The sequence below is a fragment of the Lissotriton vulgaris genome, chromosome 8, assembly GCF_964263255.1.
Source record: "Lissotriton vulgaris chromosome 8, aLisVul1.2, whole genome shotgun sequence".
Lineage (NCBI taxonomy): Eukaryota > Metazoa > Chordata > Amphibia > Caudata > Salamandridae > Lissotriton > Lissotriton vulgaris.
The window spans coordinates 270,698,034-270,712,690 of record NC_141696.1 but is presented as its reverse complement, the minus strand read 5'-3'; positions in this window follow the sequence as shown (position 1 = coordinate 270,712,690).

Sequence of the window (14,657 nt, the reverse complement as noted above, 5' to 3'; positions counted from 1 at the left end):
TTTCGACATGGGGAACCTGATAGGATTCTCTACCATAATCATTCAGGAGCGCGAGGTGGGGGGATGGCAGTAAGTTTCAAAGAAGATCTCACTTTCATAAATAACTTTAATTTGGATGATGGCATGAGAAGTTTCTTATTCGTTACTGCCTGGTCACTACTGAGATTGTGATGTTCTTTAATTTGGTATGATATATGGGAGCCTACAATACTTGTACGCAAGCCTGTCTCTAATTTTCTTATTACCAGGGACTAGACATGTCCAGTTACCTGCTGAACAAAAATGATGTAGCCATTCAACTATACTAACTTCGTACAGTTGAGATCTGATGTCACAATGTCTGATGACAGAGGCAGCTGCAAAAATGAAAAGCATGCAATGCATTAAGTCTGCTTATTAACCCTTTCGATGCTGATGACGAGCTCAGCTCGTCATCACCCACGGGTGTTGTGTGCTGATGACGAGCTGAGCTCGTCATAGTGCCACTAAAATGGCATTTTCCAGCACTGGGGGGGAAAACGCCCAGCAGCCATGTGGTTAAACAATTAATACGAAACCTAGTTTTTTTTTCTTCTGTGCTATTTCTCTAGATGAAGCGTTGTCAGCAGGAAGTTATTATTCATACACATAGTAATTGGTCGCACTATTTAGGTAATTATTGGAAAAATAGACTCTCACTGCATGATTCTACAGTAGTTTTCTGCAGCGTAATCACACAGCATATCTAAGAATTCCACGAGATTACATTTTATTTATGCAAGAAGAGTCATTTTGCATTTATTACTATTTTGTGCTGCAAAAATTACCACTTGCATCTAAAATGGATGCAATTATGCATTTTGCACTAAGAAATAGTGCTAAATGCAACAGAACATGAATGGTGAACATTAGCATTTGCTCACATTCACTAAATGTCCTCTTGGAGTAGGTTTTTCCTCCAATTTACTACCAGCATTTAGAGATATTTCCTTAGAGCAAAATGCACCCTTGCAACCAAAATGGACACGAGTATTAATTTTCTGCTAAAAAGCAGTGCTGAATGCATCAGAACATGAATAGAAAGCAACCGCTTGAATTTGCTAGATGTGCGCTTGCGGTAGGAAATTTCCCCCCAAATTACTTTTAATTACTCAAGCAGGAGAAATCACATAATTATCGGTAATTCTGCATCAAAGAGTAACACAGAAATACCGAAATTACTCCAATGACTCCACAGTCTTGAAATTCTGCCTAGGACTAGGCTCTGTACATTCTTAGCTATTTGTAAGTAGCTGATCCTAATACATTTTTATAACAAGCTAAACCTCCAGTTGGCATATCATATGGTTTGCTGATTACTATAGAAAAGACCCCCCAATTACAAAACTGAACAAGAGAGGCCACAAAAAAGGGTATTTTTTTAGCCTACATTAGCACATATGTAGTTTTGTTCTATCGTTTAGAAAAACACTTCACAGTCTTTCAAAGATTATCTAACATTAGCTCTAAAATACTGTCTTCTCAAGACACAGACAGACACACACACACAGTCACACCCACACCCACACACACACCTGCCACAACCAGGGTTTTCATATAGCCAAAGTTACAAAGAAAAATATGGAAATAACTTTGAGGACATCAGATTACACCCGCCAATTATCATTCCTCCATTCAATCTATCTAGATATTATTTGTAGATTTACCAGGTTTCTCAGCCTCTCTTTATCCTTAGAATAAATTTTCAGTTATCTGGAAAGATAGGATAGTTTCCTTGATGAAAAAAGTCAACCTTGACAGCTCTGTTACTGGTCCTTACCAGTCTCTCACTCTTTTTCTTACATTAGGCAAGTAAAATATTGAATATTAGCTCAGGAAATTGTTATATACTTGAAAGAGCCTGACTGATCCCTAGCAATTTGGTTTCTTTCCTATCTGCCCCAGAAGCTGCCAGAGACCATTGCTGGATGATAGGAATGAGGCAAAGTGATGTTACTTGATCTTTTAAATGCGTTTGATGCTGTGGACTCTTAATGTCCAGAATCTGAGAAATTGGCACCCTAGGTACGGTTGAATCAATTCTTCCTGATGACCTTGAAAACTGCTCTAAGTCTGTAGCACTACCACCCATGTTCTGCATTTGCTAAAACAACCCTTCCAAATGCACATTATTTTGATGCTATGCTTTTGAACATTAAGTGAGACCTTGGGTGCCGCTACTAATGTCTTATGGGTGCAGTGCAGACACTTATGTTGACAACACTTGGGTGATTGTGTGAATGATCTATTTAGTACCTACTTTAACAACTAAGCTGAGTCTTCTAGGGACTAAAAATAGATGATCAATAACTTATAAAGCAACCATCGATAAATACTTAATAACATAGAATTATTTCGAAACACGTTCATAAAAAGTTAAAGGTCTGCTGATCAACAACTGGATTTCAGATCATTCATCCTATACATTTTCCATAAGCTTCACAGTATATTCTAGCTGACATTTATTTCTGGAGTCAAACTCTTACACATTTTGGCTTCTATAAAATTACTTGGTAAATATGGTTTACAGACACCAACCGCTATGTCTAAAAGACATCTGTATCCATCCTCATATGGCCAATGATAACACAATGACAGAGTGGGGATATTTACATCTTAATCTTTGGGTGTAATCATTAAATTGCCACTGTCATTGGTTGAATGAACTATTGTTCGTCGATGAAGAGAGTTTAAAAGTAGCCATCATTTACATCAATCCTTCCATATCAACAATTCATTTGTCGTTTGTAAGTAAATAAAGTTGTTATGTGTGATTTAAAGGGTTTTAATAATAATTCTAATAAAGTCAAATAGTTTTATCAGAAGATAACAATCTTCTGTCATTGTTATTACAAATTAAAATAATGTATTAGTTGATATTTCAAAACAAGATAAAATCCATTATTAGTCAGAAAATATAGTAAAAATTGTGATAATGCAAGAATCATGCTATATAAAGGAATTTCCCTGATCAATAATGGGTTAAGAAGAGGGAAAGGTGTCAGTTCAGAAACCCAGGGTATTCCACCAAGAGAATAATGCCAAGAGAATAATGCATAAGAATGAAACCTTTGCACTTTAAATAAAATAATATTGTAAAGATGAAAATTATTCTCAGCTATGAATCCGCAGGAATCTAATAAAAGCAAATAGGCTCAAAAGAAAACTCTCATTAAGAGAGATTTAATCTCAAGACCCAGGAGATTATCTTGCGTAATACAATGACTTACTCTAGGAACAAACACTAATATAAATATAGTGAATTAGGAATCAAAACACATATCACATTTTCCATTCACAGCATCCAATAGAATTTCAGTAAACTTCTGGAAGTAGTTAAACTCTGCAGTTTCTCACATCTTCACAACAGGCCACGGATACAAGTCCTTGAAAAGATACTGCATCCACATTTTGCGGTTCAAACAGTTCTTCACAAGATTCATTCTTCCTGTTGGCTCCTCTCCTCCTGGTGAGAACCTCACTATTTGTTTTCAAATACATAACAATTGCCTATACACTAACTAACTGACGGCTTCTGGAAAGTTGCAGAATCTGCAGTGGAAAGAAAAATATCTCATGCAAATGACAACTCAGGGTAAAAAATTGTTTGCAAGAAGAAATTCACTCCAGCAACAACAAAAACATATAGATGAGCCATGAGCGCCATGAAACAGCACCCCAAACAAGAGCATTTTTGCTGCTTTTCAGATCCTCCGACAGAAAATGAAGTAAAAATATACCCCATAAATACTAAATGCAAAGCATACCAAATTAATTCTCAATCTTCAATATCTTTGTTTAATACTTGTATTTTACTCTTATAACACAAACATATGCATGCAATTATGCATTTCACTTAACAGGCATAGTAAATGATCTTTCTCACTCATAGCAGGCGTCAATTTTCGGTGCTGCAGCTGACCCTCCTTCGGTAGGGAACCGAACACTACCAGTACTTATGTACTGCATTCCCATGGCCAGAATGGGTCGGGAGCCTTCAGAAGCTTATTGATATTTTTGAGGTTTTAATGTTTGAGTTGAACCTCTTGACAAATAAAGCAAAATCATTTGCCTTGGTAAGTGGCCCCCCCTGATTCAAGTTGACCTATTTCCATATTTGTGGTACTGTGTTTAAGTGTGTGCCCACATTTACCTATCTGGGCGTCCAATTTTATAGTTCTTAAAAGCCTGAGAGTAACTCAGTATGAGCATATCCAGCTTTGTTGTTAAAATTTGTTGCTAAGCTGCGGGTTATGCCCTTGGATGCTGCTGTTACAATATATAAAGCTATACTTGCCCTGATTGTTTCCAGAGGTGCAGTGGTCTGGAGACATATCAACCACTCCCATCTACAAACCAGTGAAAATAGTTTCCTGTGTCGACTGGTGTCATTTCTTAGCAGTGTCCCATCTATATTGGTACACAAGGATCTCGGACTTCAGTTGTTGGGTGATACGTTGAGGCTGGCACCCACTTTGGTATGGTTGTCAGTCTGGTCTAGGCCCGCAGTAGCACTAAAACTGACAGGGCCCCCCAAAATCAAATAGCTCATATATATTAGAGATGATTCGAGAGCAATCAGTAGGATGGATCTGTTTGAAAACCCAATGTGTATTACCCAATTAGAAAATGCCCTAGTGAAAAGTGAATTATTAAAAGATAATAGCAGAAAATAATCGGGTGGTTGAACTAAAGAAGAGGACAGTTGAGTTATACGGCTCACTGAGTACTATACCAAGCATCAAGCCATATTTGCCTAAAATACGACAGCAGCAGAGGTTCTGTCTGACTAGATTTAGGCACAGTGTTCTAGCAGACGGAAAACAGAAAGAATGTTTGCTAGTGAAGCGCGATTGAATAATTCTGAAGCCATCAGTGTGAATGAGAACAACTACAAACTAATTCAAACTGCTACGGTGAACACCAACAGGCAACAGTAACCGAAATCTGAAATCTCAAGACGTGTAGAAGAATAGAAGAAGGTGATGCAAGGACTGAGGTGAAGCAAGGAACAAGATCAACCTCCAGTGGTGGTCAGTTATCCGTAAAAGACTCTTATTGCTAGAAAGAGGACAAACTTCAAGTGATTTCTGGATCCTGCGAAGGGCTGACTGAAATAAGACTGACTCTCTCCAAGATTGACTCTCTTGTTCCCCCCGCCAATCACGTTTTAATCAACTCTACTCCCTCACTTGACGGGACGGAATTGATTTACCCGCCCTGACGCGCTGAACCGGAGCCCCGTAATTCAACCTCACGGGATATCCCAGACTCAAGATTCTATTGCCTTACGTTGTTCCCGTTCATTGGAACTCACTTGATTCACCCTGATTCCCGGAACCGATATGGACCTTTGACTTCACCGGTCAGACCTCCCTTACCCTCCCCGACAAACCTAACTGTCAGCACCGTCCATCTATCAACCCAGTCCTGATGAAGATCTCAATTTAAGAGGATCCAAACGCCGTCGACCACGCAGCGCAATTGTTGGCGCGAACATACAATGTGGTTCATCTAAGACTAGAGCCAGCCCCTAGTAAAAACCAAATAGACTACAATTCAGCTGGAACCATATTGTTGCCTCAAGTCACTGTATATATTCCTGCACTAGTCACCTTCCGCCGTTTTTGCTGTTCACATTGTCAATTACGTCGCCACCATGCACACGACTTGCACTTCTTGAGCACCAAGTACAATAAGAGTTGTACTAATGTATTTGTTTACAGTGCTGCTACAACTGTAACTTGTCAAATTCCTGTTTTGGATGAATATGATGCCATGAGCACATTTATAACTACAAATGAGTCTCCTTTGTCCTTCCTGATAATGTTTTTTACATATCAAATGTAATTGTCTTCAAATAATACCTGTTGGGATACCACATGTTTGTATTAGATTTAGGCTTGGCATGGTCCATCTCCTGTTGTCTTACCCCTGAAATGGGTACACTGATAAAGATGTGACACCATTCCCATGCAACTCAAAAGCATCTCAATGTATGTAATGTAATGTAATATAACTTATAAAGCGCAATCTCCTGCCCTGGGGTGTCTTTGCAGTACTGAAAATCTGATTAGACTAAGAGGGTTCTTTAGTTGGAACAGGCAGAAATGCATAGAAAAAGACTTCTTTTCCTGATTAAGAAGCCAGGTTTTAAGGCTTTTCTAAAGGAAAGTAAGGAGGGGGTGGTTTTTAATGCTAATGGGAGATTTTTACAAAGTTTAGCAGTGGCCCTAAAAAAGCTTTTTCCACCCCAAGAAGCTTTTCTGAAAGGGGGGACGATCAGGTTCCTTGCATGGCCAGAACGGAGTGTCCTTGCTGGAATATATCATTTTAGTTTATTTTTTAAATGATCTGGCCCAAGTCCATGCAAGGATTTAGAGGCCATGCAGAGAGCCTTAAAGCTGCATCTTTGTTTGAGTGGCAGCCAATGCAGTTTCCTAATTGCTTCTCTTATTTACTCATGCTTCGGAATTTTACAAAGGAAGCGAGCAGCTGTATTTTGCAATACCTGAAGCCTCTTTAGGAGTCCTGCTGCAAGCATAAGGTACATACTATTGTAGTAATCAATCTGCGTTAGAATTAGTGCTATTGTTACTATTTTGTGCAGTTCAAGTGGCAGAAATATTTCTTTTTTTTTTATTAACCTTAGGGAGCAAAAGGCTGCTGAGGTTATTTTAGTTACTTGGTCCCTAAACTTTAGATCCTTGTCTACCACGAATCCTACATTTCTGACTTTGTTTGAAGGTTCGGGTAAAGAGTCTATCTCAGGAGGCCACAAGTCCGGTGTCCAGAGGGAAGGTTTCTTACCAAAAATGATGACCTCTGTTTTATTGGCATTCAGTTTGAGACAGTTACAATCCATCCAGAGGCTCACCTGACTCATACAAGTGCTGAAGTTTGCCCCCAAGTTGGTTTCCTTGTTGGTCAATAATACCACGATTTCGGTATCATCCTGAAAAAAACCTCCAGAGTATGACAAAAATTTTGATTTCTTCCAGCATTATTTGAACTAGCTGGTGTTATTAATTTTTAATTATTGTGAAAAGAGTTTTATTAGCATCAGATGCATATTTTATGTGGCTGGAAAAGTATTCTGTTTTTCCTTCGATTATATTTTTTTGTGTATGGCAAGTTTCATTTTATATATGGTTTATTCATTCATATCATATTTTTTTCGCCGTTTTTGTTCTTGTCTCCGACATTCCTGTCGTGATTGTCTGAGTTTTTTGTTGTACCAGGGTTGAGAAATCTTTTTACAGGTAGTTTTTTGAGTTTTTGGAGCAATAAGGTTGAGTGTAGAATTCAACCAAGATGTAAAATGTTCTACACTATCCTCCAGCTTTTCCCCTGGTTGCCAAGGGGGGACGACTCTGATGGCCACTTCCCGGTTGTCTGGCCGAATTTTGTTCCAGGCTCTACTTAAGATCAGATGGGTGGTATTTCTGTTCATAATTTATTTTTTTGTCAATATTTGCCAGTTAACCGCCCAATGGTCTGACCAGGTCTAGTTGTGAGATGGGAGAAGCTTGATATCAGAATAGTTGGAAAAAATCCCATCCAGCATGTGTCCAGCCCTATGCGTTTGACCTTTGATAACTAATGGCAGACCAAATGTATTCATGATGTCAATCAGTTTTTTTGAGTCAGTGTCTGATTGTATTTCCAGATGGAAATTGAAATCTCCTAATACCCGAAAATTTTCGTTAATAAAAGCAGATTCTATTAACGTACTAATCGTATCTGTGAACCCACGTCTGGATCCTGGGGGACGATAAATTATCATTCCTTTGATAACCCGTGAATATACAGGCTGCACGGAAAATGCTACGGCCTCAAAACCAGACGCAATAAGTGGTTTGAAACTTGTTTTATAGAGCTTACGATAGAAGACTGCCAGACTTCCACCTCTTTTTGTACTTGTCTATCTAAACAATGAACTGAGTATCCAGGGGGGTTGTCAGCAACAATATCTGGGCCCAAACTAGCGCCAGTCCATTTCTATGTGACAAAAACCACGTCTGCCCTTTGTGACTGAATTAAATCTCCAAATTCAAGTTGATGTTTGACCAAGGATCTGGCATTAATTAGCATCCAATCTATACCTGCTTGATTGTTACTGGGTTCAATTGTGTGTTGCAGCACAGTTTTTCTGGTACGGGATAGATTACAAGCCACATGGAGACTATGGCCTTTTGTCTGATTAAAGTCAGAAGGCTGATGTACCATTGTCTCAAATCTAATTCATCCAGCGAATATATGATTGTGTTTAGGCTTTTTTTGTGTGGCAGTGGGCACATGCCAGGTGCAGACAGGCCCAGACAGGCTTTCCTTCAATCACAATTCCATTTGTTTTTCTTCTGTGAGTTGTATAAAGAGCATAGAATACGTATATTAAGACCTCTATTGATGATTTTAAATATTTGGAAAGGTAAGAGGCACTGGAATTAAGCATGGGCGGAAAATCCATTTCGCTCGCGGATTTTGCGGATTTTCGGTAAATTCGCAATCCGCGAGATTTGCGAATCTCCCGCAAAATCCGCAAATCCGCGAGCAGCGGATTTTGCTCGCACTGTTTGCACTGTTCGCGTGAGTTCACGCCCCGCGAATAAGTGCAAAATTGCAGAAATACGATCTTAGCAAAACTGAAACTACTTACCAGGTTCAAAAGTTCAGGCTCATCAGTAGTAGCCATTTCCTGTAGTGCTTCCTGAGGGGCCCCTCCAGAGTTCAGTTGCCAGTTGAAACTATTATGTGACCCTGCTCTGAACCTCAGAATAGTTACACATATGCCACAAAGGTCCTGTATTACAGCTAAGGGAGACAAGCAGGAGCCAGGCTGGAAGTTCAAATCCATTAATCAGCCCCTAATTCATTATTGTCAGTTGGGGCAGGGCAGGTGTTGTAACTAATTTTGCAACAATGAAAGCACTTAGCAAGTGCAAAAGATCACTAATCAGGAAGCACTAAGGAAGCAGGTGCCAGCTAAAAAAATATTCTGTGACACATTAATCAGCCCCAAATTAATTCAGGTCACTTGAGGCAGGGAAGGTGTGCTTGCGTTGCCACAATAATGTACACTGACTGGACAACCAGAGGGTGCTGTGATGAAACAGAGGGTGGCATGGGTGGGCCAGAGGGTGGCATGAGTAGTCAGAGAGTGGCAGTGGTGACAGAGAGTGGCAGTGATGAAGAAGAGTGTCCCAAACAGGCTGGACACGTAGAAACAAAAAGTTCGCAAAACTTGCGACCCGACAGGTAAGTTCGCAATTTGCGACATTGTACAAAACCCTCGCGAACTGGCAGAAACCCGCGCAAACACACAAAAAAAAAATCCGCAAATTCGCGAGAATTCGCGGATTTTGCGGATTGCGAGTTCGCAAATCCGCAAAATTCGCGAACGCGAGATTCGCAAAATTCGCCCATGCTTAACTGGAATATCTGCAGTTGCTCCAAACTGATATGGTGTTGCAAATAATATATAGATGTATTGCCTCTATAGGTAAATGCAAGACAGCTATTGGGAAATAAATGGGTTTATAGCCCCATAATATTGGAATTGAAGAAAAGTTTAAGAAGCTAGCCCCATTTATTATGTTTATTTTGTTTTGTTTTGTAATGCCCAGATTTATTTTATCTACTGAGTGTATGGAAAGCCATTTGTATATATTGTATGATAGATTGACCTTTTTCTATAGGGAAATGTTGATTACTTTAATTGTTGTGTGTTTATTTGTGCTTTTATGGTTGGATTCAAAATAAACCAAAAACAGATCTTAGTGATTGCTTGTTTAGGTTTCAATCAAAATACATGGGAGAAGGCATGGAAAGGCCCATGCTCCACCCATATAATGCCTACCCAATGCAAATTAATGCAATGAAGCCCTATGTGCATGTTAATTTGTGTTTTCTAATCCTGGCAAAGCCAGCCAAAGTTGCCATGCATGGCGTAGTAAATGCCAAAAATTATTTTTCATTGGGTCTGTGCCTCAAAATTGACACAAGCCAAGTCAAAATTATAGTAAATTTGGGCCCGTATATTGGTCCCAACGGGGTGGATTACATTATTTTTTTCATTCTATGCCCCTGTTAAATTTGTACACCATTTCATGAACTGCTGCTTGCATCAAGGTAAGACTTGTTCTGTTTGTTCAGTGCCACCTCCCAGTCTGCTATTTGCATCTGGTTTCACCCTTTTAATTTGCGTCACTCCAAATCTTAATAGCAATTGTTTACCAATGTGTTAACCATAACCTGCTTGTCTTTTGCCTGCATCTGTGAACAGTCTGCCATTTAACTCACGATGAAGGTTGGAACAAATTGCCTAAATCTTTGTAAATTAATAAATGTAAATTGCTGCATGCCACATCTAAATACTACAGTGCACACAGTGTCCTGGGTAAATTCACTTAGTTACCTACATCTCTCTTACCACTCCAATAGTTTGGCAAAAAACAGCCATAACACTCCCCCTATATATGACTGTAAGTTCTCTTTGCAGACTGGCCTCTACTCCTGTGCACTATACAGAATTAACTCTGGTACATCTGCTGTCTCTATTATGTTAGACAGCAATGTCTCTAGATCACAATAGTAAACAGATCGTTCTCTTGCATGCCTTAAAAACAGAAAGACCAATAACACCTGATACACTTGGTCCAAAACATTTTATGACTACCCACTCTCTCATTCCCCAAGATTCAATTCAAAAGTCTATGCCCTCATAAACCTTTCTACATCTTCATCAGAAAATCCCATTCTACTCAGTCAATCAATAGAACTCACCCAAACCAAATGTACTTAACTCTAAAACACCCCACCCTCAATTCATGTCTCTACTTCAGCCATTCTGGTCCTTCCTTAAAATAGTATTGCTTTACTCCTTCCAGACTACCTCTCTATCCTATACTTCAGCGTTGTGCACTGATATCAGCATGCATCCAAAATATCCCCCACTCACTTTCTGAGTCACTCCTCCATTTTCCAGCCTCCTTCTACCACCCATGCTTTATCCTTTAACCACAGAGGAACTCGTCTTCCCCAGAATCACCTGATCTGGGCTCCTTTGCCTAAACACCTCTCAGTCTTCAAGTGAACTGACAAACCGTGCAGGGTTGTCAGTTCACTTGGAGACTCAGATGTGTTTAGTGACTTGAATCCCAAAATAATCTGCTTACTATCTCAAACCCTCAATAATGAGACCGCAGAAACACCAAGGAGAGGAGTTAAGAGGTTAGAAGACTGGAGAGGAACTGCATCTATCTGCAGTCAGTGCCACTATTGTGAATTCAATCTCTTGAAAAAGAAAACACTCTACACTAGTTAATTATAGAAACATATTTTATAAATTACCCTATTAGATTTTCCTATTAGTGTTTATCAAGTTTTCCACATATACATATGCTCCATTCACTAACTGTATAGTTAATGGAGCATCATGTTACAAGAGATATTACAGACCAAATGGGATAACATCAATCAATCAATCAATTAGAGTACTTCTAAAGCCCGCTACTTACCCGTGAGAGTCTCAAGGCGCTATGGGGAGGGAGGGTGCTGCTACTGCTCGAAGAGCCAGGTCTTGGGGAGTCTTCTGAAGGCGAGTAGGTCTTGGGTCTGCCATATGTGGGTAGGGAGGGTGTTCCAGGTCTTGGCGGTGAGGTAGGAGAAGGATTTGCCAGTGGAGATCGTTAATTGGATGCGGGGGACAGTAGCAAGGGCGAGGCTGGCGGAGCGGAGCTGGCGGGATTGGGTGTAGAAGTTGAGTCTTCTGTTCAGGTAGGCTGGTCCGGTGTTGTGGAATGCTTTGTGTGCGTGGGTGAGGAGCTTGAAGGTGATCCTCTTGTTGATGGGGAGCCAGTGTAGGTCTCTCAGGTGGGGATTGATGTGGCTGCGGTGGGGGACGTTGACGATCAGTCGGGCGGAGGCGTTTTGGATGCGTTGTAGTTGTAGTAGGTGTTTGGCTGGGATTCCTGCGTAGAGTGTGTTGCCGTAGTCCAGTCTTGTGCTGACAAGGCCCTGTGTCACTGTTCTTCTTGTTTCGGTCGGGATCCACTTGTAGATCCTGCGGAGCATGCTAAGGGTGTTGTAGCAGGAGGAGGAGGCAGCGTTGACCTGCTTAGACATGGAGAGGGAGGAGTCAAGGATAATTCCTAGGTTGCGTGCATGGTCAGTGGGTGTTGGTGCTGTTCCCAGTGTGGTCGGCCACCAGGGTCATCCCAGGCTGAGGGGGTGGGTCCAAGGATGAGGACCTCCATCTTGTCCGAATTCAGCTTCAGACGGCTGCTCCTCATCCAGTCAGCAACGGCCTTCATTCCCTCATGGAGGTTGGTTTTGGCGGTGTGTGGGTCCTTGGTGAGAGAGAGGATGAGCTGGTGTCGTCGGCGTAGGAGATGATGTTGAGGATGTGATGGCGTGCCACTTGTGCGAGGGGGGCCATGTAGACATTGACGTTGAACAGCGTCGGGCTGAGAGATGAGCCCTGGGGGACGCCGCAGATGTTGTTCGTGGCTTCGGATCGGAAGGGTGGGAGGCGGATGCTCTAGGTTCTGTCAGAGAGGAAGGACGTAGTCCAGTCAAGGGCCTTCTCTTAGATTCTGGCTTCTAGGAGGCGTGTCTTTGGAGTGCGATGGCAGACCGTGTCGAAGGCGGCTGACAGGTCCAGGAGGATGAGGGCTGATGTTTCGCCATTGTCTAGTTGGCACCTGATGTCGTCTGTGGCGGCGATGAGGGCTGTCTCGGTGCTGTGGTTTTGTCTGAATCCGGACTGGGATGGGTCCAAGATGTTGTTGTCTTCCAGGTGGTGGGCCAATTGCATGTTGACGATTTTCTCGATGACCTTTGCCGGGAACGGGAGCAGGGAGATGGGTCAGAAGTTCTTGAGGTCCTTGGGGTCCGCCTTGGGCTTCTTGAGAAGGGTGTTGATTTCGGCGTCCTTCCAGCTTTCCGGGAATGTTGCTGTTTCATCTTAATACTGCATCAACACATGCAAGTTAAATGAATTCACATAAATGAATTGGTAATCAATTAAGTTTGGTTTAAATATAGGATCAAAACTCCCTTGTTCCATCTGGATACATTTCTTAAAACTGTCCCTCTATATTAAACTGCTACACGCTTAAACGCCTGAGCGATCTAGGCATTTCTCAGGTCATTTTACCTCCTGGACCGAATTACAAACGTAGTATGGCACCTATTAAACTCCCCATTAGCTCCAATCTACCTCTGCTTAAGTTGGACTGCATTTACCTTAATACTAGATCTTTGGTGAAGCATCAATTGGACATATTTCTGCTACTTACTTCACAGAAACCCAACCTATTACTACTCACGGAGACCTGGCTCACTGAGAATTCACAGCCTGACATACTGGCCTCACTCCCATCAGACTACTATATAGTGGCAGTAAATCGCGCCCCAGGTAAAGCTGGAGGGGGAGTGGCGGCCATTATTAATAAAAAACATAACTTCATCAGTCGCCCGTCCCTGCTTCTACCTGGTACTGAAAATCTAGTCATAAAAACTGATACTGAGAAAGGCGCCATAGTCCTGGTTTTACTTTATCGTCCCCCACAATCTATGCCCGCCTTTCCCTCAGGACTCGCCGAACAATTAGCATCTATCACCATGAAATACCCTCACACCATCCTTATTGGAGATTTTAATCTGTGGTTTGACAACTTGGACACTGACACCCAAGCTAGAGAATTGTTTGATTTACTCATCGACATCAATATGACCCAATTCACACAGTCTTCCACTCATGAGAAAGGCCATCATCTTGACCAACTATGGTCGCACAATCTCCCACTATCGTCTATCTTGATTCAGCCCTGTATCTGGTCTGATCACCATTTTGTTTACTTTTCCCTTCAAGTAACGAGACAACATCAGACTCCTCCACAGCCTGGAGGGGAAACTCGCAAATGGGGGGCGATAGATCTTCCTGCTTTTCTGGACACTTTGGCCTCTACTCTGCTACCATTCGATAACATGGGAGACGTAGATGATATCTATGAAGCGCTCTTCCTGTGGATCCAAAGTGCTGCCAATATTCATGGCCCTAGTGTAAAATTCTCCCGCTCACGCGACAAAGAGGCTCATAAATGGTTCTCTGCGGACCTCAAACAACTTAAACTAGAGGTCAGGCAAAAAGAGAGAATTTGGCGCAGAAATTATCCTCCACAAGATAAAGAGGTCTATTGCCTGAGCCGTCGTCTCTACCAAAAAACCATTCTTAAGAGGAAGACCGACTATTTTTCAGGCATAATTCTGAAATCCCAGAATCAAACTAAAGACATCTTTAGAATAGTGAACGACCTCTGTAACGATGAGCGTACGTCACTACCTATCGCACATTCTCAAGCTTTATGTGATGATTTGAATAACTATTTCATTAATAAAATCATTACAATCAAACAAAGTATACCACTACACCCTGCCAGCAACACCACTGAGGACGCATACATGAATCCAGAGATCTTAGACTACATCCCCCCGATTGACCCCAAACAATTGTCGGAACTCCTTCAACGGATCAAATCAGGGTCACCTAATGATATTTGCCCCCCTTCCATCTTTAGAGAATTAGGCCTATCTCTCCCACATGCACTCCTGCCCATTCTCAATGAATCCCTCAG